The sequence below is a fragment of the Brassica napus genome, chromosome C9 (assembly GCF_020379485.1).
Source record: "Brassica napus cultivar Da-Ae chromosome C9, Da-Ae, whole genome shotgun sequence".
Lineage (NCBI taxonomy): Eukaryota > Viridiplantae > Streptophyta > Magnoliopsida > Brassicales > Brassicaceae > Brassica > Brassica napus.
In genome coordinates, this window is record NC_063452.1 from 43,600,297 (window position 1) to 43,607,945 (window position 7,649).

At 36.5% G+C, this 7,649-nt stretch overlaps 1 non-coding gene across 1 annotated transcript; it reads right to left on the reverse strand.

The window, feature by feature from the left end:
* Positions 1 to 347: 347 nt before the first annotated feature.
* On the reverse strand, positions 348 to 454 carry LOC125593495. The gene has a single exon (XR_007329399.1). It is a non-coding gene; the product is annotated as a small nucleolar RNA R71 (small nucleolar RNA).
* Between the last annotated feature and the right edge of the window lie 7,195 nt (positions 455 to 7,649).

Genomic DNA, 7,649 nt, shown 5'->3' on the forward strand with positions numbered 1-7,649 from the left:
TGGCACCTATGATCAGCCTCATATCCATGGGAATAGGATGGGCATTAGAGCACCAGCTGTGGAGAACAACAACTTTGAGATCAAATCCAGTTTGATCAACATGATAGAGAATAACAAGTACCATGGTCTTGCTTTGGAGGATCCACTTGATCATTTGGACATGTTTGACAAGCATTATGGTTTGTCCAAGACCAATGGTGTCTCTGAAGATGCTTTCAAGCTGAGATTGTTTACATTCTCCTTAGGAGACAAATCTCACACATGGGAGAAGAACATCCCAAGTGACTCTATCACCACTTGGGATGAATGCAAGAAAGCTTTCCTCAACAAGTTCTTCAAGGACTACCAAGCTTAGGAATGAGATCTCTGGGTTTCAACAAAAGAATCTTGAAGGCTTTGGAGAAGCATATGAGAGGTTCAGAGGCTACTTAAACCAATGTCCACACCATGGCTTCACCAAAGAGAGCTTTCTTAGTACTTTCTACAGAGGTATTTTGCTTAAGTATAGAAGCCGGCTTGATACTGCTAGCAATGGTTTCTTCTTGGGGAGAAATGAAGTAGATGCTGAGGAGCTTATAGAAAACATGGTTCAGAGTGACTCAGCCTACAGTGATGAGCTTGATAAGAGCAACAGAGGCAGTGAAAGAGATTATCAAGACACAAAGAGAGAGCTGAAGGCTCTACAAGATAAGATGGACTTGCTTCTTTCAGATAGAGCCAAAAAAAAGAAAGTAAACTTTGTTGGTGATCATAAACAAGAGGAAATGGTTGTCGTTAATGAAGTTGATGGTCTAGAAGGTCAAGAAGAGCTATGTTTCGTTAATGCTAATGGGACATGGTACAAGAAGGAGCTTCACTTTCAATGCCAAAACAACTACCAGCAAAAGCCTTTCAACAACAACCAACAATGAAGTTACCAAGCTAGCCAAAACTACTCTCAAGGTTTCTCCTCCAAAGGAAATCAGTCTACATAAGACCAAGCCGGATCTTCTACTCCTGCTCCATAAGAAAGTAGCATTGATGCAATGTTGAAACAGATCTTGGAGTCTCAAACTAGAAGTGAGAAGCACATTGGATATGAGTTGAAGAACCTTCACACTAAAGTTGATGGAAGCTACAATGATCTCAACAACAAATTCTCAAGCCTTGCTTCTAACTTCAAGGCTTTGGAGAATCAGTTTACCTCTATGACTTCAACCTCCAAGCGCCCAATGGGATCTCTACAAGGGAAATCAGAGCAACACCCTAAAGAGTATTGCAATGCTATCCTCTCTACTACTTCTGAGATGGAGTTGAGTGATCATAGGAAAGAAGTAAATGAGCTTGAAAGACTCATGTATGGAACAAAAGTTGTTGCCAAGGCTGAAGCACAAATTGTGGAGAAGGTTGAACACAAGATTGTGGAAAGGGTTGAGATACAAACCGTAAAGAATGTTGAGGGAAAGGTTTTGCAACCAGTTAGACACAAGGCTGAGAAACCGGTTATTGGGAAAGCTGTCACGCAATTGAAGGAGGTTCGGCTAGGAGAAGCTCATGTGGTTGAGCAATCACCTTATGACAAGCTCCTATTTCCACAAAGGTTCCTCACTAAGGCTCAAAAGAAGGTGATCTCCAAGTTCAGAAAAGACATGGGAGATGTAGGAGTCAAGCTTCCACAGATATCGAATATGCATGATGCTCATGTCCAAATGATGCTCATCAAGGACATTCTAGCTCACAAAGAAGAAGTAGGAGAGCTCCTAGACATCTCTACTATGCAGCTTGATCCACCAGTCACACCAAAGTCCCTTCCAAACTAGAAATCCAAGGGAAGTTCACATTGTCTTGCTCTCTTGGTAAGTTCACACTTGATGATGCTCTTGTTGATTCTGGTGCAAGTGTGAATGTGATCTCAATAGAGATGGTGAAGAGTCTTGGGATTGAAAACATGGAGCCAAACACATCTTTACTAATGTTTGGGGACTCCTCTTCTACAACCCCAATTGGTCTCATCAAGGATTTTCCTTTGAAGATTGGAGCTTGCACCATTCCTATTGACCTCACTGTTTTGAAGATGGCAACTGAGAAAAGAGTCCCATTGATCCTTGGCACACTATTTCTCACAACTGTAGGAGCTTGCATTGACTTTGCCAACGAAAAGGTCACACTTCTAAATTTGAACAAAGCTATCTCCTACCCAATTAAGTCTCCTTTGATGAATGTGGAGTATTGTGAAACCATCACTTGTGGAGAACCTCCCATTGAGAAGATCAAAGATGAAGTGATGGCTAGTGAAAAACAAATTCTTGATGGAGAGTCATCTCATGAGATGTGTGATGAGCACTTGGCAAGTGCTAAAATGGAGGAGGTGGGTAGAGCCACAAAGGCTACTCATGACAAGAAGAAGATGATCAAAGAACCTCATCCCACTCCTATTAAGAAATCTTCACACATTCTCACTCTTTATCCAATGAAGATCAAAGATGGAGTGATTGAGTACAAGATCAAGTGCAAGGAAGAGTCTACACCATTCTCAAGTGCAAGGGCCATCATAACTCCTCAGCTCCAAGATGATCCAGTCAAGCTTCAAGAGCTTCTCTCTCAAGTCCTCACCATCACCCTTGAAGGTGGGAAAGATCCTCCTCTTCACTAGCCAATCGGAAGGAAAGTCAAGCTAGAGACTTAAAACAAGCTCACTTGGGAGGAAGTCCCATGGTATCCTTTGTATATATTTCTATATATTTTTTTCTTGCTTTAGTGTGTTTGAATAAGCTTAGGGACAAGTTTGAGGAAATTCTCAAAAATTCTCAAAGGTCATGTAGAAAATTCCAAGGTGACAACAAGTCCTACCTCCTCATTTCCCTTCTCTCATGACAGCCAACTTCAAGTAAGTGCATTCTACCTTTGTAAATAATTAGTTATCATGTTTATGTCTTTCCCTTAGATCTCTTCTTTGAGCTTATTCTCACACAAGGGACTGTGTGAAGTAAGTTTGGGGGGAGAGTCTACTATCTCACATTGTGTTTTGTTTTGTCTACTTGTCATTAAGTCTCATGCATTGCATTGTGAATAATTATTTGCATAGAAAATCCACAAAAATTGAAAAATTTCGAAAATCACAAAAGAAACATTTAGTTGCATCATTTGCATCTTTAAGATTGAGTCTAGAAGCATTTAAATTGCATTCATGCATTGGGAGAAACCTTGTAAAGAACACATGTCTAGAACTCAATTTGGCATCCTAGCTAAACATATCAAGTAGCTTAAGCATCTCTTGAAAAAGCTTGTACGCTTCGAGCCTTGAAAACTCTTCTTGAAACATGTTGCTTGATTGATGATTGACATTGTTCTTGAAACCAACTCCAAATGAACTAAGGCTTAATGAACTTACTTTCTCTTGCATATGGGCATTTGCATACTTGATCATGGATATTATACACATTTGGGTTATCTTTCTCTCTTTGTACCAATCTTTGTTAACCCAAATGACACTCTCATACCCATTAACTCTCACCATTCTTTGAAACCAACATTAATTTGCTTGAGTGAGGTCTTTTATTGATAGCATATCATGCGCAAAATATTGAGAGTATTAGGAGCGATAATGGGTTGTTCTCATCTTTGGCTAGCATTAGGACTTTATGTAGGCTAGCCTCTAGGATGGTTGTTGGGTTTGAGAGTTTAAATTCTTTTGATCTTGGGAATGAAAGAGATTGAGTGAAAGAAAATGAATCAAAAAGAGTTCTCAAAGAAAGAAACCCCTAGGGACAAAGAAAGTTAGAAAATAAAAAGCTCTAGAGTATCAATAGAACCCCTTTAGAAATAAAAATAAAATAAAAATAAATGAGTGGGGAAAAGAAAAAGAAAAGAGTTGGGCTAAGTAAAAATCAAAAAGATTGTCCCTAGTTGGTTGAATCAAAGAAGAGAAAAGAAAGTGTTCATTGGGTGAGAGATGAAAGTGGGTGTATCTTTGAATTTTGGGATGATGAAAAGAAGGGTAGAACTTGAAATCATTTAGAAAAGGGGTATAATGATGAGAACAAGTCATTGTATGCATGAATTGCTCATTTTCTTAGATAAATTTTGCACAATGATCTTGCTCATATTCTTGAGTGTGAGTCACTATAAAAAAATGCATTTGAAACCCATTTTTCTTCACATTAGACCATCTTCTCTCACCAAGCCAAATGATTGAGATCAAATATCCATTTGCAAAAATTCACTTGTGTGTGTGTTTGAATGAATGTGAGGGTTGGCTAAAGAACTTGTTGGTTGAATGGCATCACAACTTGTGTAGAGATAAAATAGTCTTAATAGGCCTTGAGAAACTAGAGTGCACTAAGAGAGTTGCTCATGCTATTTGCTATGTTTTGCTTAGGATATTAAGTTGAAGGTTAGAAAGTGTTCTTTTGGTTATGAGTTCTCATTTTCAAACTTCTCTCCCTTTTGATCTTGAAAATTTACTTGTGGACATGTAAAGGTCTAGTTTGGGGGAGTTGATATCTCATGTTTTTATAAGTTTTTACTATCTCATTTGAGTTCATAAAAGTCATTTTACGATGCATTTAGATGTGTATATTGCATTGGAGTGTTCATTTGCATATTCTAGAGTTTGGATTGCACATTTGAGAAGTTTGGGGTGAAATCGTGAGGTTAATCGTGCAATTCACAAAGTTTGTGGCCGGACTGAGAATTATCAAGAGGCGGGGGACCATTATGCAAATATAGGGGTCTGAAATGTTCAATCAAAAGATTATGGGTCAATTCGTGACGTCCTTTGTGCAAATTCAAAAGACTTGGGGCCAATGCGAAAAGAACCAAAACTATGAGGACCAGAAGTGCAAAATCCCTAAAACCCACCATTGGAGAGATCGATTGTTCTTCTCGCCGGAGCTTGACGGCGACGACGAGCACGGCCACGGAGTAGACGGCCTGGAAGAGAGAATCCAGTGAATGGCTTCGATTCAATCTCGGGTTTGAACGACGAGGAAGAAGAGTGCGACATTGGTGGAGGGGCTCGACTTGGGAGCTTGGTCCGGTGAAACTATGGTGATGTAGGAGAGACGACGGTGGAGCACGAGCTCGAGCTCGAACCCAACAGAAGATGGAGACTTAACGCCGATGAGTAAAGCTTGAGACGAGGTCATGGTGTGAAGCGGTGTCACCGCAAGCAAATGGTCGTGAGAGGATGCTAGCCGCGGCCGTGTGTCGACGAAACAGACAGCGCATTTCGCAGGGACCTTCACAGAGGAGAGCTGGTCGCGGCCGTGTGTCGACGAATATCACCAGGGCGTTTCGCTGGTTCTCATCGCGGGAAGTAAAGGCCGCGAAGTGATGTGGTAGATCGCGGGTGGCTTTCGCGGGCTAAGGCAAGCCGCGGCCCTGTCACGCCCATCCGACCAGGCCATTTCGCGGGTGACGTTCACAGGAAGAGTTGGCCGCGGTGGAAGATCGACGATCGCGGAATGAGGTTGCGGCCGAGAGGAGGTTGCGGCCGTTGTCCGAATTAAAGCTTTTTACCATTTTACCCATGAGTTTTAAAGCTACTATAAATACTTGTAATCCTAATCTTAGCAATTATCTTATTATCTATCAAATCAAAAACCATTTTTGGAGTGAAAGATCTAATCTTGATCATTGTCTTTTGTTTTTGTTTGATTGCTTTGATCATTAATCATGTTTAGACTTAGATCAACTAATGATTTAGTGTCTACCATGATAATGAGTGAGTAGTCATCTTTGGATTCATGGGTTAGGATGATTAAGATGATTAAGTGATGATCTAGAATGTTTAGAGTAGATTAATATGTTTCCTTGCTTGATTGAGTGATCTTAATGCTAATCTAGAGTTGACCATTTTAGATTAGAAATCTAGACATTTCATTGTCCGGAAGGTGTTCGATGAAATGTCTCAGCCAACTCAACATGCTCTTAGCTTACCATACCAAAGGCATTTGATGTTAGAGGAGTTTAGAAAGTTGAATTATCTGCTCTTAATGATTGTTTGATTGACACAAACTAAAGGCATTTGATGTTTGATCAATGAGAGTACATGAGCATTTGTCTTGACAAAAAACTTACTTAGAATTGTTATCTAGATTTAGGAAAATGTGTTGATTGAAATCTTGTCATTTTAGATTAAATCTTAGTCATCTGAAATCAAATTCATATACCTATGATTCATCTTTTATCCATTTGCTTGAAAGTTTCTAGTTAACTGTGTTTGAGTCTTGTTAGTTTAATCAAATCACTACATTACACTGAATGTACTTAGATTAAGTTTGAACATGTATTCTCTTTGAATTGAAACACTTAGAAATGGATTGACATCTAAAATACTACATTGATTTGAATCTTGGATCCTTTAAAAATCCTTATCAGTTACTTTAGGAGCCCAGACATTACGGACCGGACCTAGGTGTTGGAAGGTAAATTTTACTCAAACAGTATATAGATATACTAGGATAAGACCCGCGCCTTGCGCGGAATTAAGTTATTATTTTTATTATATTTTGGAGAATGAAACAATAGTTTGGCTTCATTTGGATTAGGGGTGTTCAATCCAGATATCGGATTGGTTTCGGTTCGGTTCGGTTTTTTTCGGTATTTTGGTTAGTAAAATATAACTACTATTCTAAATCCATATTTACTTTGACTTTAATCTTTCACATACTTTTGAAAGATTTCAACTCGACAACTAAATTGATCAGTCAATCTTGTTGCTTTAAATCATTAGTATATATATATATATATTATTTAGTTTGAATATTTACTAAATAAAAATTCATATGCGTTATATTTTATGATCATTTGTAACTTATTATAACAAAAAAAAAATCTATTGATCACAAAATTTTCAGAGTGAGAATCTTCAAATTTCTAATAATATATAGACGTTTTGAAAAATTCAAAATATAACATATAAGAAAAAATATAAATGTTTTTATTATATATTTAATGTGATTTTTTAATATCTTTTAATAATATAAAATTTAAAAAAAGAACTAAGATACCAAAATTGTTATCAAATATTTATTATTCATAATAATTAATTTTCATATATACGTTAATCATATTAGGTAATTTCGTAGCTTCTAATTAAGGAAAGTGCAAAAACAAAATTTGGTAGATTATTTATCAATTCGAATATTCGATAGTTAGTTTAATAAAAAATATAATGTAAGTTAAGATGGACCAGCCTATTTTTTTAAGAATACTATATTTTATATAGTCATTTATTAAATGAGAATTTATAATCATACAGTTCTATGATCATTCATATCGTTTTATAACTGAATATTTAAATCATCGATAACAAAATTTTCAACGTGAAATCTTTAATAAGTTTATAATTTATAAATGTTTTTGAAAATTCATTGAAAGTTTTAATATTAAAATATTTATGTAATCTTATGGTATATAGTTTAATCTATATATATATATATGTTTTATTATTAAATGATATTTTTTACTCATATGGTTTTAAAATCATGTGTGTCTTCTTATAATATTAAATAAAAGTTCATATTAATACAATTTTATGATCATTTGTAACTTATTATGACAAAAAAAAATAATCTATTGATCACAAAATTTTAAGAGTGGAGATCTTCAAATTTCTAATAATTTATAGACGTTTTGAAAAATTCAAAATATAACATATAAAAAAA